This window comes from Myotis yumanensis, unplaced genomic scaffold, assembly GCF_028538775.1.
Source record: "Myotis yumanensis isolate MYYU_CA2020_CCGP unplaced genomic scaffold, mMyoYum1.0.hap1 SCAF_4, whole genome shotgun sequence".
NCBI lineage: Eukaryota > Metazoa > Chordata > Mammalia > Chiroptera > Vespertilionidae > Myotis > Myotis yumanensis.
This window is the reverse complement of record NW_027223755.1, coordinates 4842622-4860789: the sequence shown is the minus strand read 5'-3', so window position 1 is coordinate 4860789 and position 18168 is coordinate 4842622. Positions and strand designations below refer to the sequence as shown.

General features: G+C 40.0%; 1 protein-coding gene and 1 pseudogene across 1 annotated transcript in view; both read right to left on the bottom strand.

Moving 5' to 3' along the window:
- Positions 1-18168, bottom strand: part of PLCXD3 (phosphatidylinositol specific phospholipase C X domain containing 3) — a 130983-nt gene that overhangs the window by 60502 nt on the left and 52313 nt on the right. The window lies entirely within an intron of this gene.
- On the bottom strand, positions 1562-2056 carry LOC139008003 (BCL2/adenovirus E1B 19 kDa protein-interacting protein 3-like pseudogene; annotated as a pseudogene).

Below are 18168 nucleotides of genomic sequence, written 5' to 3'. Positions count from 1 at the left end.
TTCTCTCATATTCTCTCTCTCTCTCTCTCTCTCTGATATTTCTCTTACTTTCAGATGAGAAACCCATGGATCTACATTGTATCTAGAAGGGATAATGGCTGTTGTTGTTTGTGAGAGTAAAAAGTTATGCATTGATATTAAAATATATTAATTGAATACTTGAGTAAGAATTAACTGAGTATTTAATAAGTACCTAGTTGACATCCTGCCTTATGCTAGCCCTGGATGTTAGAGAAGACAGTGATTCTCTGACATTTAAGACATTCTTTAGTCTCTCATGGTATAACCAAGACAGCAAAGGAAATGTTGGGAGCAATGATACCACAGACTCATTCAGGGACTGGTTGTCTTGCTCTCCACCAACTTTACCCTACCCCCTTGTCTACACTATAGCATATATGTTGTTTTTGTTGGCTGCAAAACAAATGTGGTAATATTGAGGGATAGTTTAAAGATAAAAAATGTGCAATTTTCATACTCTCTATCTATTTACCCACACATCCTTTGAGTTTGGGTCCATATGCATTCATATTTTACATAGTTAGATTAGTATATACCAAACAAATTAAATTATATCATCAATGATTTTCTATAGTATTATAGTCTGCAGTTTAAATTATTGCATTATATTGTATAGGCTAATAATTTTTTTTTAACAATTCCATTGTTGTGTCTTGTGTTTTTTCCCTTGTTTTATTTTTCTTTTTCATTTTTTTAAATTTCTTTATTGATTAAGGTATTACATATGTGTCCTTATCCCCTCATTACCACCCCCCCAACTCATGCCCTCACCACCCTGTTGTCTGTGTTCATTGGTTAGGCTTATATGCATGCATACAAGTCCTTTGGTTGACCTCTCCCCCTTACCCCCACCCTCCCCTACCTTCCCTCTGAGGTTTGATGTTCTGATAGATGATTCTCTGTCTCTGGATCTATTTTTGCTCATCAGTTTATGTTGTTCATTATATTCCATAAATGAATGAGATCATGTGATATTTATCTTTTTCTGACTGGCTTATTTCACTTAGCATAATGCTCTCCAGTCTTGTTTTATTTTTGAATAAGTATAGATTTAAGCTTAGGGAAGCTTGCCTTTGCCTTAAAAAAAACAAAACAAAATAGCAAAGTTTTCATATCATTTGTTAACCTGATCTTGTTTTAAGACAGAGATGTAGTTATCTTGCAAGAGCAAAAGTTCTACCATGACTGGTGCAGGTCTAAGTCTGGCGAGAGTAAAAGGAGACAATAGCATTGTGGGCAGAATTATTATCTGCTGGTGCCATTTGCAGAGAAGAAGCCCTTGCAAATGTCTAAACATCAATAAACTCTGTTAGAAAATTCTAAAGTGTCTTATAGGCCAAAAAGGGAATGAGGTTTGAATAAAGTCCTGGATTTGAGAGCTACTGGAGCTTGGATATGTAAAAATAGGGTTGTAGGGTGGATCATGCTTACAATGGTCCCAAGTTTAAATCAACTACGATGACAACACATCACTTCCAGGGTCACACGCTCTTCCAGGGGCTCTCATTCCTTCAGCAGGTGCTGACAGAAATGCACACCGTCATTTTCCAAAGTAGATGCCAATTCTCAGAGCCAGAACATGCGAGGAAGAGAGAGAAAGGAAACCTTAAGCAATTCTGCAGAGAAAATCCCCTTTCTCATGGCTCCTCTTTGGCTCATGCTGAAAGAAACAACATTGAAGGGGCCTGCAGTGGAACTCCTTAGGTAGAACATCTCCAGGCTCACTGGACCGGTCGGACATCCAGTCTACACTTTTCTTCAAAGCATCACCTTCTTTCTGTCCTTTTACAACCTCTTATGATGGAGCTGTGGTCCCTGCTGCTGTGCATTTCCACATCAAACACAATTTGCCATGCTCCTGTGGGGAAGGGCTGTCGCCGTGAGAACCGCCTTGTGAACTATTCTTCCTGATTCTTGTTGTTCTTCCAAAAGAATCTTCTCCGTGTCTCCAAGTGGATAGAGGATGAGGAACAGAGGTGTTCCAGCCCCTCCCCTTCCCCCCATTGCCAGGATCATTGCCATTGCTGCTGCTCATGGTGAGGCCAGCTGGCAGGGTCAAGGCTGTGCCCCTTCCTCACAGGGGTGGCAGCTGCTCTATTAAATGTGATGACACTGTTGGCTGTTGGAAGAGCTATGGCCGCAGCTGGACTGACTCCTGTGCTCGGGCAGCAATGCCGTTTTACTTCTTTAAAAAATTCTTAGTGGGTTAGCTGAATTAGCTTCTTGGCTATAAATGTCTTTCTATTTTTTTTTTATTTTTATTTTTTTTATTTTTTTTTATTTTTTATTTTTTTATTTTTTTTTATTTTCCTCTTAAAGTATTACAAAGGGTATTACATAAGTATCCTTTCCCCCTCCCCCCCCGCCCTTGACAAACCACTACTCTCCCTTACCCCCCAGTGTCTTATGTCCATTAGTTATGCTTATATGCATGCATACAAGTCCTTCGGTTGATCTCTTACTCCCCTCCCTCCTGCCCCCCAACTCTCTCTGGCCTTCCCACTGCAGTTTGACAATCAGTTTGAGGCAGCTCTGCCTCTGTATCTATTATTGTTCAAAAGTTTGTAATGGTCTTTATTATCCATGAATGAGTGAGATCATGTGGTATTTTTCCTTCATTGACTGGCTTGTTTCACTTAGCATAATGCTCTCCAGTTCCATCCATGATGTTGCAAATGGTAGGAGTTCCTTCTTTTTAACAGCAGCATAGTATTCCATCGTGTAGATGTACCACAGTTTTCTAATCCATTCATCTACTGATGGGCACTTAGGCTGTTTCCAGATCTTAGCTATGGTGAATTGTGCTGCTATGAACATCTGGGTGCATATATCCTTTCTGATAGGTGTTTCTGGTTTCTTGGGATATATTCCTAGTAGTGGGATCACAGGGTCAAATGGGAGTTCCATTTCCAATTTTTTGAGGAACCTCCATACTGCCTTCCATAGTGGCTGCACCAGTCTGCATTCCCACCAGCAGTGCACAAGTGTTCCTTTTTCTCCACATCCTCTCCAGCACTTGTCGTTTGTTGATTTGTTGATGATGGCCATTCTGACAGGTGTGAGATGGTACCTCATTGTTGTTTTGATTTGCATCTCTCGGATGATTAGTGACTTTGAGCATGTTTTCATATGTCTCTTGGCTTTCTGAATGTCCTCTTTTGAAAGGTGTCTATTTAGATCCTTTGCCCATTTTTTGATTGGATTGTTTATCTTCTTTTTGTTAAGTTGTATGAGTTCCCTATAAATTTTGGAGATTAAGCCCTTATCAGATATGACGTTGGCAAATATGTTTTCCCACGAGGTGGGTTTTCTTGTTGTTTTGTTGATGGTTTCTTTTGCTGTGCAGAAGCTTTTTATTTTGATGTAGTCCCATTTGTTCAGTTTCTCTTTAGTTTCAACTGCCCTAGGAGCTGTATCAGTGAAGAAATTGTTTTGGCATAAGTCTGAGATTTTGTTGCCTTTGTATTCTTCTAGAATTTTTATGGTTTCCTGTCGTACATTTAAGTCCTTTATCCATTTTGAGTTTATTCTTGTGTATGGTGTAAGTTGGTGGTCTAGTTTCATTTTCTTGCATATGTCTGTCCAATTTTCCCAACACCATTTATTGAAGAGACTATCTTGGCTCCATTGTATGTTCATGCCTCCTTTGTCAAAAATTAATTGAGCATATTGGTTCGGGCTAATTTCTGGACTCTCTATTCTATTCCACTGATCTATATGTCTGTTCTTGTGCCAGTACCAGGCAGTTTTGAGAACAGTGGCTTTGTAATACAGCTTGATATCTGGCATTGAGATCCCACCTACTTTGTTCTTTCTCAGGATCGTTGCAGCTATTCGGGGTCTTTTTTTATTCCAGATGAATTTTTGGAGAGTTCGTTCTAGATCTTTGAAGAAGGCCATTGGTATTTTAATGGGAAGCGCGTTGAATGTATAGATTGCTTTGGGTAGTATGGACATTTTAATGATGTTGATTCTACCAATCCAAGAACATGGTATGTTCTTCCATCTGTTTATGTCTTCCTCTATCTCCTTTTTCAACGTCCTGTAGTTTTCTGAGTAGAGGTCTTTAACCTCTTTAGTTAAGTTTATTCCTAGGTATCTTAATTTTTTTGGTGCGATGGTAAATGGGATTGTTTTTCTGATCTCCCTTTCTGAAAGTTCACTGTTGGTGTATAGAAATGCCTCAGATTTCTTGGGGTTAATTTTGTATCCTGCTACATTGCCAAATTCATGTATTAAGTCTAGTAGCTTTTTGATGGAGTCTCTAGGGTTTTGTATGTATAATATCATGTCATCTGCAAATAAGGACAGTTTTACTTCCTCTTTTCCAATTTGGATGCCTTTTATTCCTTCTTCTTGCCTAATTGCAATGGCTAATACTTCCAGTACTATGTTGAACAGGAGTGGTGAGAGTGGGCATCCCTGTCTTGTTCCTGTTCTTAGGGGAAATGGTGTTAGTTTTTGTCCATTGAGTATGATGTTGGCAGTGGGCCTGTCATATATGGCTTTTATTATGTTGAGGTATGATCCTTCTATTCCCACCTTTCTGAGAGTTTTTATCAAAAATGGGTGTTGGATTTTGTCGAATGCTTTTTCTGCATCAATTGATATGACCATGTGGTTTTTTTCTTTCAATTTGTTTATGTGATGTATCACATTTATTGATTTACGGATGTTGTACCATCCTTGCATCTCTGGGATGAATCCTACTTGGTCATGGTGTATGATCCTTCTGATGTACTGCTGGATCCGATTTGCTAAGATTTTGTTGAGGATTTTGGCATCTATGTTCATGAGGGATATTGGCCTGTAATTCTCTTTCATTGTGATGTCTTTACCTGGTTTTGGTATTAGGGTGATGCTGGCTTCATAGAATGAGCTTGGAAGCGTTCCTTCCTCTTGAATTTTTTGTAGTAGTCTGAGGAGGGTAGGTTTTAGTTCTTCCTTGAATGTTTGGTAGAACTCCCCTGTGAAGCCGTCTGGCCCTGGGCTTTTGTTTGCTGGAAGCTTTCTGATGACTGCTTCAATTTCTTCCATAGTTATTGGCCTATTGAGGTTTTTAGATTCTTCCTGATTGAGTTTTGGAATGTTGTATTTTTCTAGGAATTTGTCCATTTCCTCCAGGTTGTCCAGTTTGTTGGAGTAGAGCTGCTCGTAGTATTGTTTAACAATCATTTGTATTTCTGTGGGGTCTGTTGTTATTTCGCCTCTATCATTTCTGATTTGGTTTATTTGGGACCTCTCTCTTTGCTTCTTGGTGAGCCTGGCTAGGGGTTTGTCAATCTTGTTTATCCTTTCAAAGAACCAGCTCTTGGTTTCATTGATTTTCTGTATTGTTTTTTTGGTCTCTATTTCATTGATTTCTGCTCTAATCTTTATTATCTCCTTCCTTCTGCTCACTCTGGGGTTTTCTTGTTGCTCTCTTTCTAATTCTTTGAGTTGTAGAGTTAGATGATTGACTACCATTTTTTCTTGTTTTTTGAGATAGGCCTGTAGAGCTATAAACTTCCCTCTCAGGACTGCTTTCATTGTGTCCCAGAGGTTTTGGATTGTTGTGTTTTCATTGTCATTAGTGTCCAGGATGTTTTTAATTTCTTCTTTGATGTCATCGGTAACCCAATCAATATTTAATAACATGCTATTCAGCTTCCAAGTGTTTGAGTATTTTGGGTTGTTTTTATTGTAGTTTATTTCTAACATTATGCCATCGTGGTCTGTGAAGAAGCTTTTTATGATTTCAATCTTCTTGAATTTGTGGAGACTTTGCTTGTGACCCAATATGTGGTCTATTTTTGAATATGTCCCATGAGCACCTGAGAGGAATGTATATTCCGCAGCTGTGGGGTGAAGTGTTCTGAAGATGTCAATTAAGTCCATCTGATCTAGTGAGTCATTTAGGATTGCTGTTTCTTTGCTGAGTTTTTGTCTAGCGGATTTATCCAGTGATGTCAGTGGTGTATTAAAGTCCCCTACTATGATTGTATTGTTGTCGATCTCTCCCCTGATATCTTCCAGAAGTTTTCTTATGTATGTGGGTGCTCCTGCATTGGGTGCATATATGTTTACCAGGGTTATATCTTCTTGTTGTATTGATCCCTTTAGTATTATGAAGTGGCCTTCCTTATCTCTGGTTATGGCCTTCACTTTGAGATGTACTTTGTCAGATATAAGTATTGCTACCCCAGCTTTCTTTTCCTTTCCATTTGCGTGAAAGATATTTTTCCATCCCTTCACTTTCAGTCTGTGTGAGTCCCTTCTAATGAGGTGGGTCTCTTGTAGACAGCAGATGTATGGGTCATGTTTTTTTATCCATTCAGCCACTCGATGTCTTTTGGTTGGAGCATTTAGTCCATTTACATTTAAAGTTATTATTGAAAGGTATTTGTTTGTAGCCATTTCTTTTTGTGTGTGTGTGTGTGGCTGTTTTCTTTCTGAGCTTGATATTTCTTCTTTTTACACCAGTCCCTTTAGCATTTCTTGCATGGCTGGCTTGGTGGTGATAAACTCCCTTAGCCCTTTTTTGTCTGTGAAGCTTCTTATTTCCCCTTCAATTTTGAATGATAGCCTTGCTGGATAGAGTATTCTTGGATTCAGTCCTTTGCTTTGCATCACTTTGTAGATTTCCGTCCATTCTTTTCTGGCCTGATGTGTTTCTGTTGAGAAATCATTTGATAATCTAATGGGAGATCCCTTGTATGTTACTTTCCGTCTCTCTCTTGCAGCCTGTAAGATTCTCTCTTTATCCTGAACATTTGCCATGGTAATTATGATGTGTCTTGGTGTGGGTCTTTTCGGGTTCACCTTGTTTGGGACTCTCTGGGCTTGTGTGACTTTTTTCTTCCCCACCTCAGGGAAGTTTTCTGATATTATTTCTTCGAATAGGTTTTCTAATCCATGTTCATCTTTCTGTTGTTCTGGCACCCCTATTATTCGTATGTTGTTTCGTTTCATGTTGTCCCAAAGCTCCCTTAGGCTCTCCTCCTGTCTTTTAATTTTTTTCTCCATTTGCCGTACAGTTTGAGTGTGTTTTGCTTCCTTGTCTTCTAATTCACTAATTCGGTCCTCCGCTTCTCCCAGTCTACTGTTGATACTTTCAATGGAGTTTTTTATTGAAGCTATGTCACTCTTCATTTCTTCTTGGGACTTACTTAAGTTGTTGATTTTTTCATCTGTTTCTTCTAGCTTCTTGCATAAGTAGTTGAGTTTTTCATCTGTTTCTTCTTGCTTCTTGAACATGTGGTGCATGTACTCTAGGAACCTTATTCTGAATTCTTTTTCCGTCATGTTGCATATCTCTGTCTCACTTAGCTGTTTTTCTGGCGAGTCCTCCTTTTCTTTCCTTTGGGGGTTTCTTTGCCTACCCATGTTTGATCTCGCTGACATATGTAGATGTTGAGGTGTTCAGTGGCTGCTCCCTGGGTGGCAGGGGCTCCTTGGGTTGTGGTTGCTGCTCAGACGGTTGCGGTAGCAGCTGCTTTCCAGTTGGCAGCAGCTCCTCTGGTGGGTGTTGTTCACAGCTGTGTTGGCTCTTCTGGCTGGTGGGGGGAGGCTTCACGTACAGTTGCTGTTCCACAGACAGAGGGTGTGGTGATCAGGAGGCTGTGGTGATCAGGAGGCTGCGGTGATCAGGGGGCTGCTGTTGCTTGGATCTGCTGCGTTGATTTAAAGGCACAAAATACAACAGAGCAAGGCACAACGTACCAGGCACTGAACACAAGTATATTCACAATATTAATAACTCCAAATAAAGGTGACCACCCGAATTAAGAGAATTAGGGGATAAGGGAGAAAGAAGAGAAGAAGATAAAAGAGAGAACAGAAAAGAAAAATAAGAAAAAAACAAACAAAAAAGGAGTGCAAAAATAGAATTGGGAAAAAAGAGGGGGGAAAAAAAGAGAGCGAAAAAAGAGAATGAAGTAGAAGTGGGGAAGAGACTCCCCGTATGAGGAGCAAACTCCAATAGAACTGCCACTAATCTCAACAAATTCCAGCAACAGATCCCTGGAGATGAATGCAAACTACAAACCACCAATAATATCCAGAGGGGTAAGGGAAAACAGAAGCACAAAAATAACTGGGGTGGGCTGGGGGAGGGAAGGGAAAAACCAGCAGAAAAAAAAAAGAAAAAGAAAAAGAAAAAGAAAAACAACCTCACAACCAGTCCTAAAAAAGAAGAAAAAACACAAAACAAAACAAACAAACAAATTAAAAAAAAAAAAAAAAAAAAGCCCAATATATTCAACAATCAAGAAAACAATAGAAAGATAAGAGAGAAAAAAAATGGTTGGAAAGTGAAGAAGGATAAAGAATAGGTGTATAAGGATTTAGAGCAGTAGATTGGAAATAGGATATATAAGTAGGGTGGAATTAGACAGGGGGTAAAAAGAGGTTATTGGGAAAGTCTGGAGCAGGAATAGGGTAAGAGAAACAGGACACCAAAAGGGGAAAAGTAAGGAAGAGGGTTTTAGCAAAGAGGTGGAATTGAGATAGGGAAAATTAATGCTAAAGGAACGATGAAAATAGAATGGAGAACACTAATCCCAAAAGAAAATAAAGAGAAAATAAAATGGCACTTTAAAAAATGGTAAAATGGTAGGAGTAATAATACTGGTTAAAAATAAAAATGTGGTAATTGAAAGGGTAAAATCAGGTGATGGAAAAAGAAGAAAAAGAGAGAAAAAAAAAATTGGTTTCTTAGTAAAAAGGTGAAAAAATTAAAAAGAAAAAGAAAAAGAAAAAATTTGCAGTAGTGATGGTCTTTCGGTTCTTCTACTCTTCAGCCTGGTTCGCCTTAGTCCTGCCAGGTATTTAGGAGAGTGTTGAATTTGCCTGCATTACACTGTTCCTCCGTGTTGTAAATCACAGTCCTGATTTTAAAGCAGGCCGTATTTGTGATCCAGTCTGCCTTAATTTGTATTCCCCTAAGAGTCAGTTTGTGGCTCAACCTCTGGGTGGCAGTGTTTTTGGGTTGGCCTCTCTCTTTCTATTTTTATAATTAGTTCTGGCAATAGTCCTCTTGCCTTTGGGGTGGGAGAATATAAGCATCACTATGAGTAGTCTTTGAGTCTAAGTAGAGTGCATTTGCTTCTGCCCTTCACAACATGGTAAACAGATTTTTTTAAAAAAGTCTCTTACTACAAAAAATACATGAACATATATCTTTAAAATATTTTATTTTAAAAATGCACAGATGAGCTAGTAAGAATATAAGGAAAATCTCCAACATGCAAAACGTAACCAAAGAGCAGACAGAACCCAGTAGGCTAAGTTAGCCCCGAAGCCTTGGATGTCATGAGGATAATAACCAATATAAAAACCTAGGGCTTTAGATTTTTTTGGCCTGAACAAGCAGTGTTCACATAAAGCTAAGATCTCCCCAAGGGCTATAGTATAACCTCCTACTCTCAATAAAAGTGAGGCTTCTCTACACCAAGGGAGTTGGAAAGCAATTTTTCTGTCTTGGCCTGGCTCTAGATTGGGGCTGGAAGGTGGAAAGAGGGAGTAGGAACTACCTTTGGTGGGGAAAATTATCCAACTGGGAAAGGGTACACTGTGGACTCAATTGTTTGGGGGATTTATGAAATCTGTATGGTGGTTATTAGGGTGATTATTATATTTTTATTCTGTCAGTGTTCATGTCCTTAATATTTCTAAGTCAAAGGGAAAACACAGAAGTAGCCTACAACAAATAAAAGATTTTATTTTCAGATTATAAAACATTTAAGGTATGGCTAACTAATGCCAATTAAGAACTCCAACCTCTCATATTGAACTATAATCCTGTTTTTTCTACACTTAAAAAAAAAGAATATTTCAATTCAAGAAATCCTAGAAGTTATATATTTCATCATGGCAGGTGGCTGAGTTCAGTAAATCATTCCCGGGATGCTTTGCTAAGATTAACCAATATTGTGTGGCTCCTTGGAATAGCTCCAAAACAGGCTTTCCACTTTTAAAAACGTTCATTTAAAAAAATATATATTTTTATTGATTTCAGAGAGAAAGGGAGAGGGAGAGAGAGAGAGGAAGAAACATCAATGATGAGAGAGTATCACTGATTGGCTGCCTCTTGTACACCCACACTGGGGATTGAGCCTGCAACCCAGGCATGTGCCCTGACTGAGAATCAAACCACCGTGAACTCCTGGTTCATAGGTCAATGCTCAACCACTGAGCCACACTGACCACTTGACACAACCTTGAAGGCAACATCCATCTTAGCTCTAAATCAGAAAACCCATCAACAAATGGTTCTTTGGAGATGGGGCAGAACTTATTGGCAGATCCATATTTCCTTTGACCATTCAGTTCGCACTGACCATACCCATCTCTGAATTCTTAGAGCATGTTTACCCCCTAATCACACACTTAGTTCTAGTCTGCATTTGATAGGTATGTAGAGTATCACTTCAACGAGACCCAAAGCTCCCAAATAAGAGATTTGTTTTGCAGTCCCTACACTGTCAAGCACATTTGCAGCTGGAAGGAATATTATCTGCTTTAAACCTGTCAATTTACATTTGAGGCAACTAGTCCTATGAAGTGACTAGCTGTCAGAGCATCACCAGAAAACCAATGTCACAATCCAATTGGGATAATTCAAGGAGGGTTTATTTCTAATGAGACCATGTGGATGGGGTATAAAGGGACCATGGTTTATGATATAGTGTCTCAAGACTAGTAACAGCAAGGGATAAGGATACATAAAGAAGTTTTAGGGAAAGGACTCACCCATCCCAAAACAAGCTCAGAGAGAGATCCTGGGCAATACATTCCAACATCACTTTCCTATATCCGCTCAAGGTACCTCCATTGGTCAAACCCATGTGTAAGTTTGAGAACACAGAACCCCGTTAATGAATTCTATAATAGTCAGCCACCTGGAGCCAAGGGCAAGGTAAAGGACAGTGGGGAGATATGGAGGGAAAAGAAATAATATCTAGGACATACAGCTTTAGCTGGAGTAGAGTTCTCCTATTTCTAAGTCCACTATCAACCAAAATATAACTCTTCTCATATTGCTCAAAATGCCTAATGAGTTGAGTTCAACTGAATGGAATGAAAACTCCTCAACAAGAAGGAAGCTCTGGGCACCTAATGTTGAGTCAGGGCCCAAAGAGGGTGGTTCTCAGACCTTTCAGAATTAGAATCAGATCCAAGAGCTGTACTCAGAAGCAGATGGGAAGCCAGAGTAGTGCCCAGGGCCAAGTGAGTAGAACGTTCCAAACAACAAGATCCATTCAGCATCCTCTTTTGCTAAACAGTGACACGGCCAAGCATATGGCAGACCAGATACTCTGTGAAGTGTAGTACCATAGCCAAAGACAGACTTGGTCTCGTTTAAAAGAGACATGCTCATTTTCAGAATTTTTGAGTTAACTCTGTGAAGCATATCTCCATGTCATGAGAGATCTGGCAGGTGAAGAAGTTCAAGAACTGTTTGTGTATTTTGGTCCATACCTAAGATCCCTGCCTCAGTAAGAGGTAGAACTGAACTCTAAAAGAAAAGAGTAGATGCACACCTCTTTGTGGGCTTGAAGGCAGCTCTCTTAAACCTTCGATATAGCAAAATCCCCAAAATACCAACTAATCCAATATGAACAACAGCCATTGGTCCTTCCTAGGACAAATCATCAGTCAGAGAACACTGACACGCATGTACAGGACAAGAACAAAAGTGAGGACATTTCAGGATGAAATAGGAAATGTTTTCTAGACTTCTCTCTTTCCTTCTCCAATCTGTAGTTACGGCTAATGGTGTCCATTTTCCTTTGTGGACATACCTTGCTGGGCAATTATGATAATCAAGTGAAACGGTGAAACAGCATTTTATAAACTGTAGGGTTCTCTACATATGACAGTTATTATTACCCACTGTGGGCTACCTAAGGGTCCCAGGAAGGAATACCCATTTCCACCACAATGCTATTATCTCCTTTTCTCTCACCAGACTTAGACCTGCACCAGTGGTTACCATCCAGAGAGATGGTTTCATAGCTAATGCCTGCATTACAAAGAGAGTTTCCTGTTGCAGTGGGTGGATACGGTCATAGAGTGTGTCTTATCAAGACCCCCTGCTGAATATCTGGCCAGGTTCCTCCTTCCCAAACCAGGAAACAGTATCTAGAACCAGATGATGACACTTGGCTCAATACCAAGCGAGGGGCTCAGGGTACTGTTTGGTCAGACTGAAAAAAGTACTCCCTTGTCTTTTCTATCTGGTGAGGCAAGAAGACAGAGCTGATAGCTGAAGAATCAATAGGAAAGGGGCAATCAGGCCGCTGAGAAATCCTTGGAGACATCCCAAGGGAAGGGAAAAAAATCCTGGAATAGAGAAACACATTAATATTAACTACTCTCTGATTAGCAGCTAATTGTTGCAAAAGAGTTTACCGACCTTTTCCCTGACAATTCGGAGAGTTGTCAGGCTGTGGCACAGACCTGTGCTGTATAAGCCTGCAACAACTGGACTTCTCAGAGGAGGCCAGGCTACCTGGGTAAGGTAACCATGGATACTTGGAAAGCATAGCCAAGGAAACTTGCCCACAATGCATCCTCATCTTGTGCACATGTCAGACTGGCTGAGCAGGCTGAGAAGGTTTCTGGAGATCAGGATATGTGGGATTGAGGAAAGAAAATTCCTCAGGTGTTGTTTCAGCTCACTACTTTCTAATGATTTGCTGTATTCGTGTATTGGTTTTCAGAATTCAAATGGTGTCCGAATCTACGCTCTGTCGAACAATTAGACAATAAATGTAATTGCCTCTTTATCATGAAAAAAAAATTGTCCAGAATGGCTTGGAATAGTTTTTCAAACTGAAATGTAGGTAGATGACAGTGTGGTGTTCTAGAAGCCAATTCTTAAGCACGGTATGTGTTTCTAGGACATCAATTTTATCAGATATGTGAAGGAGGAAGAGATTATTTTCATACCACACACGCAAAGGAGAAGAGGACAAATTTTTCTTTTGATTTTAAGATAAAACATGAGGAGTCAAAGACTTTCTCCCTGTGGCAAGCGACTCTGGACAGACCCAGGCACCCCTGCTTGGGTGCTGCAAATATAGCCATTGCAATTACTTGGGTAGAAAATTCTAAGGAATTCTGGTTATGTACAGCCCTATGTGGAAGCAAAGGAACAGGCAGTGAAAAGAACTTAGAAGGTCTTTTATAAACCTAGAAGCTGAAGACAAAAAATACATGTGTTACATTAATTTTTTTAGTAAAATTTACTCAATATTTAACATGTGCCAGGCAACATCCTAGACACAGAGCCAAACACAAAGTTGAATACTACATAACCTCATTCACAAGTCCTCCATGTTATGAATTAAACTAGATTAATGACTCCTCAAGTAGAAGAAACATCTCCTTATTCCCCTTCTTCTTCCTGCCACGCCCCCCTCCAAACACATCTTCCACCCCAGCTTCCAACTGAAAACCACCCCCTCATAAAATATCCGAACCTTTTGTTACTCCAGCAGTGACAATGAATCAGCCATCATTTTCTGAAAGAATATGACCCCCCAAATATTTTGTCATTCCCTATGATTCACTATGAAACGGTAAACCATTACACCCCCAAAGATTACACTGTTTGTTTATCATAAAAGACTCCTTGTGTGAGGCGAGCGATAGCGTCAGAAGGAGGCCAAGGCTGAGCCACAGGCAACAGCGTTCTAGGCCCTGCCATCTCGGAGGAATGACTCCGGCCACAGTCCTTGATGGGTGGACAGTAGGTCTTAATGTCATGAGCAGTTCCCTCTTCTCTCCTGTGTAGACTAGAAACAGAAAGGTTGGAAGTTTGGCAGAAGAAGAGTTGGGAAGTAATAACTTTGAGAGAAATGCCCTGATGGGTCCTTAGGGAGAGAAATAATGGGGAAATGCAGCTGGCAGTAAGGGTCCCTCCCTGCCCGAGTCTGCTCAAGATTCTACAGCCACAAGTCTCCCCCAAATCAGATAAAACTCCCTGTCCTCAGGGGTAAAACTCCCTACTGTCAGGTTTAATGATAACAAAAGAATAACACAAAAAATTAGGGCCTATGTCCTATACAGTGCATTCATTGCTTAGAATAATTTCCTGGAATATTAGAATCAGAGAGCCAGAGCAAAATCCTCACTTTTTAAAAATATAATATAATCTTATTATCCACAAAATCATTCCACATCGACAGTCGTATGGAGAGAATGGCACGAGTGAATGAAATTGCCCTGTTCCACTACTTCTCAGCTAAGTGACAACAGGTTAAATGACTTCATCCTCTTGTGCCTCAGTTTCTTTCTCTGTGAAATGGGGAAGATACCATTAACCAACCTCACTCAATTAAATGTGGTAATACTTGTAAAGTATGTGGCACAGTGCTAACATGCCAAAAGAATTCACTATTGTGATTATAGTCAGAAAATTATTTCTCTGCCCTTCCTTAGCACACCCCCTTAGCAGCTAAATAATTCCAAGTTAGCAGTACCTGGAACTGTTCTTCCTTTTTTCTTTTCCCCTTAATTATTTCTTTTAATTATTCTGTCTCAAATGTGTAGTTGCTATAATATGCCAAATCTTTTCAAAAAGTGTGTGGCGTATAAATTATAAATAAAAATAAAGACTATGATTATACCTATATTATTTCATTTATGAGCTTTTAAATGGACTTCTCTTTATATCTCATTTCTATCCACAGAACAAGAAGGAATTTTTGGATGTATATTAATTAGAGGATATAACAAAAGGGAATAGAAGAAAATGTGTGTATCACTAAATGTGACATGCTTAATCTATTGTCTGTCTGAGTCTTCCTCACCCCAATGTACACATCTTTTATTTATTTTTTAATTGATTTTTAGAGAAAGGAAAGGAGAAAGACAGAGAGAAACATCAATTGGTTGCCTCCTGCACATGACCCAACTGGGGATGGAACCTGGAACCTTTTGGTGTACAGGACAATGCTCCAATCAATCGAGCCATACCAGCCAAGGCGAATGTACACATCTTTTAGCGTGGTATAGCTACTATGGAAATCCTAGCCCAAGCTATGCAACAATCTACAGATCTATTGGCACAAATTCAGTGTTCCTCATCCTCTTAAACAGCCAACTTCAAGGTTACGATAATCACATTTTCTTTTAGGAACATAAAGGATAACAAGAGAAGATGCAAAGGAATTAACCTGGCTGTGCCTACCTACCAAACTCCTTCCCTTGCTGGTCAGCCAACAGGTTAGATCTCTGGGGCTGGGCTTCTGCCAAACCTACAGTGCTTAGCAATCCAATCCCTGCTGCTCCTCTGTGGCAAGCGGCCCTTGCAGTTCTCAGGAGAGAATTTATACTTACACAGCAGGATAATTACAGACAACAGGCCAGGCCATGGAACCCAGATACAAAATGACATTATTAGTCTTGTTGGTCTTGCCCCCACCCCCTAATTTTGTCACATTGTCAGCAAGTTATTGGTTGTTTCCACTATATTAACTCAGGCAGCTTCTCTCTGCAATCATGTGACCAGTTAAGTCCATTATGTGAGGCTACACGTAATCAAGTCATACTAGCCATTGAGTTCACAGATTGAGACATTTCCCCCTGCATTCTCTGTGTTTTGACTATATATAGTGGGGCGTGCATGCAGGAAGCAGCAGATCAATGATTCTCTCTCATCACTGATGTTTCTCTCTCTCTCACCCTTCTTTCTGAAATCAGCCCAAATAGGATTTTCCTCAAAGGGGAAATAACTCATTCTCTCTATCACATTAGGTATACTGTCAATTACCAAAATAAAAATTGCAAGATTATCTAGCGAAAACTTTCACCACTCAGAGAAGCCACTGGACATATGGCCTGTTTTCTACTAAGACTTGCGTAAGAAAGACCAAATGATCCTCCAATGAAGTCAGGAATGGATGACACTGAAATCTCAGTGGAATAGGACAAAGAAGACACTCCTACTGGTTGTGTGTGTTTGGGGGAATGGACACATTTAAAATCTGAATATAATCTATCAGGAGGCATAAAAGGGGGAGGGAGGAAGGGAGAATGAGAGAAAACATTAATGACGTCATCTTGTGTGACCTTAGCAACTACTTGGTCAAACTGAATTGCAGACTGATTTAATGGTAGTATGTGCCAAATGACTTAAGAAAGAGCTTGTGGATTTGTATCTTACAGGACTGGGGCTTCTATGGCACTGAATTTGGGCTCCCAACCATCTTGAACATGAATGTGTTAATATGACTTCAAATAATAAAAGGAAGCACAGTTGGGTTTATTGTGAATGGACGCTGTGAATATGTGGGCACTTTGGGAAATAAATGTCCTTGAAAAAGAGAAACAGAAAATGTGATGAGGAGGGAGGATGGAAAAAAAGAAATTGAGGAAGGAAGAAGTTCTGAGACCTTTCTGTAATAGATAACATCTATTCATATCCAAATTGATCCAAAAATCTATAAAATTCATTTGAGGAGTCAGATAAGTTAAAGTTTAACTTCTGCTTAATGTCCTTATTCAGCACCAATTAATTACAAGAATCATAATGTTAGAAAAACATTTAGCTTCTCAGCAACCTTGATGCCTCTGGAAACACTTTTATGTAGCAGAGGAAAGCAAATATCAAGATGGGGCCTAATGCCAAGTTGACAAGGCACCTCCCAGTGACAGTGCCTCAAAGCAAGAGAGCAAACTCTAGAGCAAGCAAGTCTGAGTTCGAATCTTAGCTCTGCCACTTGCTAGCTGTGCAGCCTTGAGCACGTTACTTAACCTGTCTGTGCTTTAGTTGCCTCACATACATTATAGGAATAATAATAGTACTTAACTTATAGAGTTGTTATGAATTAAATGAGTTAATACTTGTAAAGCACTTTAGCAGTTCCTCACATACAGCTTGTCAATAAAGTAAGTACACATATTTAATTAATTTGTTTTCCATAAGAGCAATAAACCCAAGGAAGTTTTGCTGAACTGAAGTGAACCAAACAGTTGCTTGGAACTCCAGTGGGATTAGATTATAAAACCAAAATAGTGAACTCATAAAGAATTGGACTGTCTGTAGTTTTCCAAGGTTAAATATGGAAACGGCAGTAATTCAATTTATTGAAAATAGCTGCAGCTTGAAGCAGCAAAAATTTCCACATCCTCCTCTGATAATGGGATTTTGTGAGGCAGGAATATTTAGGGAAGACACAAAAGGCTTCACAAGTATGGTTGGCTTTTCACCTGCCTCTCTGCTGAGGCCGTCACTTGTCCAACATTACCTTGGCCAGCCAGCGAGAGAATCCTCTGGCCTGGTGCGTGCTGCATGTGGAGGCAAAGACTCATGTATCTGTTGAGCGACCTATGCCTGTTTCTCTTTAGGATGCCTTCAAGGGGGCTCACAGTATGTGGGGCTCACCTAATTTGAAGCTATAAATTACCCAAAAGCTTTGAAAGGGGAAATAAAATGTTTAAATGAAATCAGCTTTAAAACAGTGTTGTCAAGTGTAAAGGAAATAGAAGTTTTCGTGGAAGATGGATGAAATGTTGGCGCCTCTGAGCCTGTCCCGCAGCCCAGCACACAGTTCCCATCTGCTGCTTATCCAAGCTGGCTCTAGGGACAATTCTCTTCCTCTCAGCATTGGCTCACCAGTTGGTTGTCCTCTAATGGGTATTTGACCAAATTGCCTTCACTCAGAAATAAGCAAAAAGGGCATTCTCTACTGGGGAGCGCATTAGACCGTGGGCAAGAGTCAGCGAGCAGGTGCACAGAAACAACAGTGAGAGGAGACCCACGCCAGCTCCCCAGCTGGAAATCATCCATCTCTTTCCATGTAGAAATTTCATCTCTCACTGGCAAGATGTTGAGTTCCAAGCACTAGATTTGGGGTTATTTTTTTTCTCTTTTTAATTGTTTAAAGTATTACATATGTCTCCTTTTTCCCCCATCGACCCCTCCCTGGCCACTCTCACCCCCCAGGACAAGCCCTCATGGCCCCAGTGTCCCTGTCCATTGGCTATGCTAATGTGTATGCATATAAGTTCTTTGGTTGATCTCTTACACCCTCCCCCCCCCCCCCGCCCCCCGTGCCCTCCCCTGCCTTCCCTCTGAGGTTTGACAGTCCGTTCAGTGTTTCTCTGTCTCTGGATCTGTTTTTGTTCATCAGTTTATGTTGTTCATTATATTCCACA